General features: G+C 45.8%; 1 protein-coding gene across 1 annotated transcript in view; it reads left to right on the top strand.

Annotated features, from left to right (window-relative positions):
• The first annotated feature begins 357 nt into the window (after nucleotides 1-357).
• SERPINB1 (serpin family B member 1) overlaps nucleotides 358-10,032 on the top strand; it is a 51,491-nt gene continuing 41,816 nt past the window's right edge. Inside the window, exon 1 of the mRNA XM_014592926.2 lies at nucleotides 358-575. The gene's annotated coding sequence lies outside the window, so the exon portion shown is untranslated. The remainder of the gene's footprint in view (nucleotides 576-10,032) is intronic.

The following is a 10,032-nucleotide window of genomic DNA, read 5'->3' as shown; positions in this document are numbered from 1 at the left end:
AGACGACCTTAGGTTTTTGTTTGTTTGTTTTTAGATGTACTGATTTGATTCATGACAGTGCCTGCATGCAAGAAAATGAGAGAAGGAAAGAGAGAGAGAGAGAAACAAGCAAGACCCTCAACAAGGTTTGGACCTACGGTTTCAGATAACCTTCCAGCTTTCTAATCTTTGGCTGAAAAGAGAAAGAGAAGAAGCCACTTTTTTTTTTTTTTCCTGAATAGAGCTGCAACCGGATGCTAGCATAGGATCTTTGTTTGACTTTTGCCAGAATGCTGACATAACAGGATGTCAAAGACTCAAACAAAGAACAGTGACGCTGAGGTCATTAACTTATGCAAGGACACAACCCCACAAGTCACTGATGGCTTGCTGACCGGGATGAATCCGAACTGTTTCAAAGGCCAGAAAGAAACAGCGCCCAGCGCGGTGGTTGTATCAGTAAGACGTGGACACCTGGTACTTTGTTCAGGACACAGTGATCCAAGGTCTGTCTATGGTCATCGGTCGGTGGTGACGCTGGAAGGTCACGTGAGGTTCACGGTCCCTTATCTCCGACTGCCCTGCCACAGGGAAGTGTGAGTAACTGTCTGGCAGGCATTGCGGAAAGAGGGGAGGTTCCTGCTCTCCCATCCCTTGCCTAGATCAAGATCTGAAAAGGAGCCGGCCTAGACCTCCGGACTCCTTGCAGATAAAAGGCTCAGAGGGAGGGAGGCTGGGGAGAATTGCGGAAAGAGGGGAGGTTCCTGCTCTCCCATCCCTTGCCTTGATCTGAAAAGGAGCCGGCCTAGACCTCGGGACTCCTTGCAGATAAAAGGCTCAGAGGGAGGGAGGCTGGGGAGAGAATTGGTGATGAGCTTTTCCTGAGAGCTGGTGCTCCCACTTTGATGTGCATGGAGGAGGGGAGGACGACAGTTCCATAAAGCCACCCCTGCATGCCCACCTGGCCAGGCACTGCCAGGACTCAGGGATGTCTCCAGGATATGCCTACACCCTGCCCGCTGTCCTGAGGCTGCGCAGTTCCCCAGCGAGAGCCCCAGGCTGCAGAGGGCCTCCTTGTTTTCATTAAACCCGAACAAGTCCCTATTGCTAAAAGTTCCAGGTCAGGCAGGCTGGGGGAAGGGGAGGGCAGCTGGGGTCTCCGAGGCAGCATCTCACCACGGAGGGATCCCTAGTGCTGAGGCCCTGCTCCTCCTCCCTGGGCGCTCCAGACAGCGCCATCCTGGCGGGGCAGTTTGTCCCCAGACCTCCTCCAGGGAGTGAGAAGGGGGTCAGGACAGCAGCTTCGCGGTGGAGACGAGCTCTCCAAGGGTCCCTCCGTGGGAAAAGAGGGGGCTGTGTGAGGACCTCACCGAAGAGGAAGAAACAGGAGCCACTGCCCTGGAGGTCTCCCCTGAGCACCGCTGGAGCTCCAGCCTGCAGTGGTGGGGACTGAGCCAGCCGGGCCCCAAGCTGCAATGCAACCCCCAACCTGCGTCTACCCCCCGGGGTTGCTGTGGGCTAGGACTGGGGAAGAGGAGAAAGGGCAGCTGGGAGGTTTGAGAGGGAGGGAATGATGCATGGACGATCCGTCGTCTGGGTGATGAGTTCGGTTTCCGGCCTGGGTGTTGCATTCGGTTTGTGGCCTGAGTGATGCGTTCAGTTTCGAGTTTCAGGTCCCTCCGTCTATCTCCTTCCGGTTCATGTTGGCTTTGGGAGAGGACATGGAAAGACCGTGGGGATCTAGGGATGTGATACCTGCCTAGGATTAGAAAACAAAGACCGGAAGCCAGATCGTGGTGCTGAGGTAAAATAGGACCTTGAGCGCTGCAATCCCTCTTGGGAAGGTTCCCGGTTGGAGTCGGAGTTCCCGGTTCAAGTAGGGAGACCTCGTTGAATACACTGCCATGATGGCCCTAGCTGGGGGCTGCGTTGCATGGTGGGCCAAGACACTATTTGGGGTGCTGTCTTTGTCTCTCCTGCTCATGGAATAAATAAATAAATAGACTTTAAGGAAAAAGAAAAGAAAGCAAAGGTGGAGAGCTGAGTTATTTCACTTTGATTGAGGGGCAGGGACAACACTTCTGTGTTCATTTTCTAAGTGGCCTGGCTCCTTCATTCACACTTACTGAGCCTGGTTCTCAGGAGAGAATGGTGGAGTAGAAGCTTCCTGGGAAAGGTCAGGAAGAGAGGGCAAACAGAGCAATGCTGATTTCCCGGTTTTAGATATTGAGTATTTCTACGGCGCCCGGGATGAGTCAATGCCTTTCCCATCCCTTGCATGGATCTGATGGGGCTACTATCTCTGCCTTCATGTGGCCTCCTTGACGGTGTCATCACCAACATTCAGTCTGATGGGCCAGAGCCCAGTGACAGTTTTACTGTCACTCTGGGACTGGCCCTTCTGACAGATGGCACCCTTCCACCTGGTGGGGAGGTACCCTTTGGTGAGTCAGTGGCATTTCCAGGACATGAGCTGGAAGCAGCAGCCCAGGGTTGGGTCCCCAGGGAGAGCCCTGGGACTCCTTCCTGCTAAGCCTGGGGAATCCCAGGTAGCCATTCAGGACGGTGCTGGTGCTGAGAGGGAAACAGTTCCTGAAAGAAGAATGGGGAGAAACTTCTGGATTTACCTGAGATAAGGAGCTCAAGGGGTCTGGGCATGGTAGGAAGCTCTCCAGGGTTGATGGAGGTCTTGGATGACCCTGGTCTGAGAGTGTTCTGGCTGTAGCTATCCAACATCTATGTCAGCATGTCTGAGAGGCGGCACAGCCACTGGGATGCGAGTTTGCAGCCCGGCTTCCTGGGTTTGACCCTTGCTCTCTGGCTTATGCATTGAGCCGGCCTAGGTAAGCAGTTGCAGCTCTCCATGCCTGATTTCCTTATCTGGGAGGATGCCCCGGAGGGTTTTTTGGGGGACAATAGGTGGACCATAGTAAGAGTGCAGGACATACAAATGTTAGCTTCTTTTATTTCCTTCCATTCATCTAATCAGGGGGTCAGCAGGTGGCCTGGAGGTTAAGGTGCTGGGTCCTGCATGGCTCACTATGGTTTGAGTTGTGAACCTGGTGGCTTGAAAATCATGCTGGATTTGGGACCAGCAGCTAGTATAATGGCTATGTCGGTGGACTCCCATGTAGTCGACTGCAGTTCGAGTCCCAGACCTGGTGGCTTAAACTCATGCTGGGCACGTGTGCATGAGTGCCCAGGATCCCGAAAGGAGAATGGAGGAGAAGGGATTGCGGTGTGGCCATCACCCCTGGGGGATGATTTCTCACTTTCTGTCTCTCTGTCTCTCTCTGTCTTTCTGGTGAGCACACACGCCCTATAGCAAAAACCTCTTAAAAATAAAAAAAGAAAGAAAGAAAAATCATGCTGGGCTTATGTGCATGTATGCCCCGAATCCCAAAAGGAGAATGGAAGAGAAGGAATTTTTATTTCATTTCTCATTCTTCCTCTCTGGTGAGTGCATGCACCCTATAGCAAAACTACAAGGAAAAAAAATGTAGTCATGAGTCTCTTCCTATTGCATAGTTAAGATCACAGACAGTGGTGGATGAAACTTTTTCTGGGATGGTGGTCAAGAACAGGAGTGGAGCCCAGCTGTGTTAGCATACTGCAGGGGTGCTGTGCTCTGTAGGTTGACCACACGGAGGGCACGGGTTCGATCCCTGATACAGTACATAGAGCAGGTGTGGTGGCATGAATCTGTAATCCCTGCAAATCCCTGCAATTTAGAGAGACTGGAGCAGAAGGATTGCAAACTTGAGGCCAGTCTGGGCTACATAGTAAGGCCCTGTGCCCCCCAGAAAATAAAACTAAGCATGGTGGTGCCTGCTTGTAGAGTTGATTGGAAGGCTGAAGCAGGAGGATGGTAACATGGAAAGACGTGTTTTTTGTTTTGTTTTGTTTTGTTTTAGGGCATGTGTGCTTGCCAGAGAGACAAAGAGACAGAGACGGTGAGAGGGAGAGAAATCACTCCCCAGGTGGGATGGCCATACCACAATCCCTTTCCCTTCATTTTCTTTCAGGAATCTTGGGCACGTACTCGGAGTAATTTTCAAGCCATGGGGTCCGGGACTAGCCTAAAGTGTGAAAATTAACAAAAATGGGTATAGTGATCTCAAGAACACAAATTTTTTCCATACACTTGGGCTTTCTCCCATTTCTTTTTTTTTTTTTTTTTTTGAGAGATTTTTTTGCTATAGGGTGTGTGTGCTCTCCGGAGAGACAGAGGGAGAAAGAAAATGAGAAATCATTCCCTGGGGGGATGGCCATGCTGCAATCCCTTCTCCTCCAGGGATTTTCGGCATGCATGCACACATGCCTGGTGTGAGGTTTAAGATGCCTGGTCTAGGACTCGAACTACAGTCAATTACATGGGAGTCCAGTGACATAGCCATTATGCCATCTGCTGGTCCTTCCAAGACCCATTCTTAAGATAAAAAAAAGAGTGGGAAGAGGAAGGACCAGCAGTATAATTAATTAATTAATTAATTAATGCAGGGGAGGTGGAGGGAAGAACATGTATGGAGAATCTTTTTTTTCTGGCGTGAGTTTTAAGCCACCGGGTCCGGGACGCGAACCGCGGTCGACTTCGTGGGAGTCCAGCGACATAGCCATTATGCTAACTGCTGGTTCTTTTTTTAGTTTTGCTATAGGGTGTGTGTGCTTGCCATGGAAAGAGAGAGAGAGAGAGAGAAAGTGGGAAATCACTCCCCGAGTGGGGATAGCCACATTGCAATCCCTTCTCCTCCATTCTCCTCTTGGGGTTTTGGGAACGCGCACACAGGCCCAGTGTGATTTTCAAGCCCCTTGCCCAGGATTTGAACTGCATAGTTGGCCATATAGTATCCAGTTGCCATAACCTCTACACACCACGTTCTGGCCCTCCGTGGAACATCTTTGAACAACCTGGTTCCATATTCCAAGTCAGGGTAGAGAAGTGTGGCAAGTGTGTGGGGCTAAAAGGGGGCAGTGATTCAGCTCCCGCCACCTTGCCCTTGGTCCCTGACTGCAGATGGGCTCTGAAGCTGCCCGTGCATTGTTGTTCTCGCTGGCAAGGATGACCTCCCATTTTCAGACCCTTTTTCTGAAGTAAATGGCACCTTTTCCCTGCATCTCTTAAAGAGACTGTGAGAAGAAAACCCTGTCTGCAGGGTCTGCTGCAAAAGGAAGGTGAACAGGGTATAGTTATTAGAATGCTTGCCAAGTTTCTAGGTTTTCTCCCTTCCAGCACATGGTAGGATTGTAGTTTCGGCTCCCATGTGGGGCCATGTGACCTGTTCTGGCTGAGCTGTGTGTAGAAGATACACACACAGAAGTATCTAACTGACTGAAATACCCTAGAATTCCTGTTCTTCCACATGACGTCAGCATCATTTGAGATGCTGGCTATTCCCTGAATGGTCCTGCCATTCAATGATGGATTTATAGCCTGAAGCATAATGGCTCTTATTTATTTATTTCTTTTTGGAGAGGTTTTTGCTACAGGGCGTGTGTGCTCACCAGAAAGCGAGAAATCACCCCCAAGGGGGGATGGCCATGCCGCAATCTCTTCTCCTCCATTCTCCTCTCGGGATTTTGGCCGTGCACGCACACACACCTGTTTAAAAATAAAATTATTTTCTTTGTCTTGTTTCTGCAAATGCTTTAGAAGTTTCACCTCATGCCCCTCACAGTAGAGTATCCTATTGGCACTACTCTGATTTGTAAAGTGCTTCATGTTCAAGTAAATTCAAATGAGCTAAAGTGTTTCTTCTGTCAGTTCTCATTCTAAAAGGAAACAGATGTCACTGAAACCAGATGATGATGACCAGATGATGAAAAACGGAAGCCAAAAGGTTGTAACATATTAAAAATAAAAACTTGTCTCAGAGTACTCACATGCTATAGCTAAGGAGAAAATCATCTCCAGAGTTTACATACTTGCATTTCTAAAAACCCATCAGGAACAATTGTAGGGTTTTTTTGTCTTTTTTCCTTTTTTTTTTATTATTTATACATTTAATCACTATAGATCATTTAGATCGTAAAGAGACTTTACCCAGCATGATATACACCTCAGTCCAGCCCAGTTGAGAATATCATACACATCCTCATCAACAGATAATAAACCATATCTGTGTCCCACAAATATCTTACCTCTCTATTTTTTTCCCCAAATTTTCTTTCCTACACTGTTCCCCTCCCACATTTTTTTCCATTTTGTCTCTAGTGTCCATAACAATTTTCAATGCTTTTATGTCCTCCAGTCTTTCAGTCTCTACCATAAAGTCTGGGCGGTTGGTATATGTTAAGTGGAGACATACAATGTCTCTCTTTCATAGCCTGACAGGAACCATTGTAGTTTTTGGCATCTGTATTAGTTTGCTAAGGCTGCTGTTAACTAAGTGCCACAGACTGGGTAGCTTCAACAACAGTTATTGTCTACTGGTTCTGGGAGGCTGGAAGTCTGAGGTCAAGTTAGCAGCAGGGTGGTTCCTTCTGAGAACCATCAGGAAGAATTTGCTCCAGGCCTCTCTTGACTTGCAGATGGTTGTCTTCTCTCTGTATCTTCATAGTGTCTTTTCTCTGTATGTGTCGGTATCATTTCCTCTTCTTATAAGGACACTAGTCATATACGATTATAACTTACCCTAATAATCATTTCACTCATGAGGGGAAGAATGAAACGAAACTTCCTGAGGGTGTGTACTTCCACTAACTCATAGGTTGCTAAGTTTCTAACTAATTTTTCTTATCAGTCATGACCTCATTATGACATGACTCATGAGAGGAAATCATATGTCTCCTTTTCAAAGATTTCTAGATTTGAGCTTGAAGCGTCCTTTCCTGCTTTGTAACAGTAATGTCTCTAGTTATGGTGTTGGGCATCTCACTGAACTCTCTGAGTGAGACATCAGGGCTGACCTCTGAAATGATATCAAGTTGTCCATCTCCAGCTTGCAAGGCTTCAGGAACAGAGCAGTGGTTTTTAGTGATTCTAAGCCAGAAAAGTAGAACTTTTGTTTGAAGACATCTAGAAGAATTCAGAACCCAGAATTCAGAGAAAGCAAGCTGCCAGGTCTGGGACTCAAACCATGGTCAGCCGTGTGCAAGTCCACTGCCTTAACCATCATGCCACCTGCTGGCTCTAGAAAGAGATAAGTAAAAGTGAAGACATGGTAAAACCAGTGATTTGGTGATTTATAGGCTTTACGAAGTTCTTGATTGTAGCTGGGAAATTTAGTCCTGACATTCAATGTTATTATCAATATGTGTGGACTTACCCTTTCTTTTTTTCTTTTGAGAGATTTTTGCTATAGAGCATGTGTGCTCACCAGAGAGACAGACACAGAGAGACAGAAAGGTAGATCATCTTCCAGGGAGATGGCCATGCCACAATCCCTTCTTCTTCATTCTCCTCTCGGGATTTTGGGCATCACACACATGTACCCAGTGTGTTTCAAGCCTCTGAGTTCAGGTCTCAAACTGTGATAGGCCATATGGGAGTCCAGCAATGTAACCATTATGCCATTTACTGGACCTGGACCTTTTTTCTAGTTTTCGTTCTCTTCTCTTTGTCTCCTTTTAGCTTTCCTGGTGTACAAGTCCCTTAAGTATTTCCTGAACAGCGGGTTTTGTTTGGTAAATTCGTTCAGTGTTTATTTATCTGGGAATGATTTTATTTCTCCTTCCCATTTGAAGGATAATCTTGCCAGGTATAGTACTCTTAGCTAAAATTGCTATTCTTTCAGAGTTTTAAATATGTCTTCTCATCCTTTCCTTGCCTGCATTATTTCAGTTGAAAGATCTGATGTTAGTCTAATTAGGTAACCTTTGTAAGTAACTTGCACTCCTCTCTTGCCATTTTTAGAATACAGTCTTTGTCTTTGATTTTTGTCAATTAGGCTATGATATGTCTTGGAGAGTATCATTTTATGCTATATCTATTTGATGTCCTTTGTATCTCCTGGATTTGGATGTCCTCATGCCTCTCTAAATTTGAAAAGTTTTCAACTAATATATTATGAAAGATATTTTCTATGCCTTTATCTGTCTCTTCACTTTCTGGAATACCTATTATGTGGCTATTTGGCCACTTAATGGTATCTAGCATTTCCTGTGTATTGTCCTCATTTTTAATAGTTATTCTTCTTTTCAGTTGCTTAGACTAAATCAGAGGTTTTGTCTTCAAGGTCAGAAATTCTTTCTTCTGTGTGGTCTACCTGCTGTTGATACTTTTGAGGGAGGTTTTGATTTTCTACATCATATTCTTTATCACCAGAAATTCCATTTGATTCTCTTTCTTTGTATCTATCTCTTTATGGAGTTTTTCTTCAAGTCAAGAAAGAATTTTCTCATCTCCTGGAATTGCTTGTCTGTTTTCTCTTGCATCTCACTGAGTTTTGTTACAATAAATATTCCAAATTCTTTTCCTGACATTTCTGTGTTCTTTTGTGTTTTATCCATTGTTAATGAGGAGTTATGATCCTTTGAGGGAGAGGCATTTCCTGAGTTTCTCCTATTTCTCAGGGTTTTGCTTTGATTTTTTAATCATCTGGTGGTATACTCACTTCTTTCTACTTTTATGGAGTATTTCTCTGTAGCCGTGGGCTCCTGCACTTCTCTATGATATGTGTAAGCTGTGTGTCAATTTCCTCTTCTTTTGTTGGTGGGAGTGTGGAATCCATAGTGGGAGCTTGGGGTTCAGATTTTCAAAGGGGAGTTTCTTTCCTTTTCCTTTAAAGTAGTTATGGGAAAATAATTCCTCCAGAAGCTCCTATTTTCAGGTGTCTGGTTCTCGTATATCCAAACCTAACTGCCCCAAATGTGGATGGAGATGGAATGTAAGGGGGTAGATCATTTCATGTGGTACACGTGTATGCCACGTGGGCCAAAGAGCCCCTTTTCTTCCTCAGCAGGCTGGGTGGAGGGCTCTGCTGGTAAACTCAAGCCAAGCAACTTGGCTTGGGCCTGACTGTTGGTCATGGATGGGTGAGGTGCACAAGCACATGTGGGGCAGGAGATTTTGCCTTCTGTCTCTAGGATGGCAGGGTTTCCATGTTGTTCCCGCTGACTCTGGAATTGCAGGCACAAAGTATTGGATTTTGAAAGCTGGAGAGCTCCTCCTTCCCCAGAGCAATCTGGCCAGGGGTTCTTGCCGATAAGCTCAAACCCAGCAGCTTGACTTGGACCTACCTATTGATCCTTCTATCCCTAAGATTGCAGTCTCCCTGTTGCTCCTCTGTCTCTGAGATTGCAGATACCAGGTATTGGTTCTTGAAGGCTGGAGAGCTCCTCCCCCCACCCCGCGACAGGCTGAGCAGGCATCCCTGCTGATGAGTTCAAGTCCAGCAGCTTGGTTTGGACCTGCTTGTCCTTAAATCTTGGATTGCAGTGTCTCCCGGTTGCTCCTTTTTTTTTTAATTTTTAATTTTTAAAAATTTGTTATTATTATTCTTTAATTTTTGCCAGAGAGAGATAGACAGAGAGAAAGGGAGAGATAGGAAGCAAACCACCAGGTTTGGGACTTGATCCGTGGTCAACCATATGGGAATCCAGTGTCTCAACCACCATGCCACCTGCCAGTTGTTCCTTTGGTCTCTCCAGGCTGGATTTTTTTTTTTTTTTTTAAAGAACAGAGGAGTGTTTATTCTTTTTAAAAAATTATTATTTTATTTAACTTTATTTTTTTGTTTATTTATTTTTAATTTGACCAGAGAGGGACAGAGCAAATGAGAGAGAGAGGGTAAGTGAGAATGCAAGTCTCCAGGTTCAGGACTCGAACCGTGGTCAGCCCTGTGGAAGTCCAGCGCCTTTAACCATCACCACACCACCTGTCAGCCTTGGGGAGTGTTTCTTCTTCTTCTTCTTCTTCTTCTTCTTCTTCTTCTTCTTCTTCTTCTTCTTCTTCTTCTTCTTCTTCTTCTTCTTCTTCTTCTTCTTCTTCTTCTTCTTCTTCTTCTTCTTCTTCTTCTTCTTCTTCTTCTTCTTCTTCTTCTTCTTCTTCTTCTTCTTCTTCTTCTTCTTCTTCTTCTTCTTCTTCTTCTTCTTCTTCTTCTTCTTCTTCTTCTT

This window comes from Tupaia chinensis, unplaced genomic scaffold (assembly GCF_000334495.1).
Source record: "Tupaia chinensis unplaced genomic scaffold, TupChi_1.0 Scaffold138812_1, whole genome shotgun sequence".
In the NCBI taxonomy this organism is placed as follows: Eukaryota; Metazoa; Chordata; class Mammalia; order Scandentia; family Tupaiidae; genus Tupaia; species Tupaia belangeri.
Note: the sequence above shows the minus strand (reverse complement) of the source record. Positions and strands in the feature narration are given on the sequence as shown.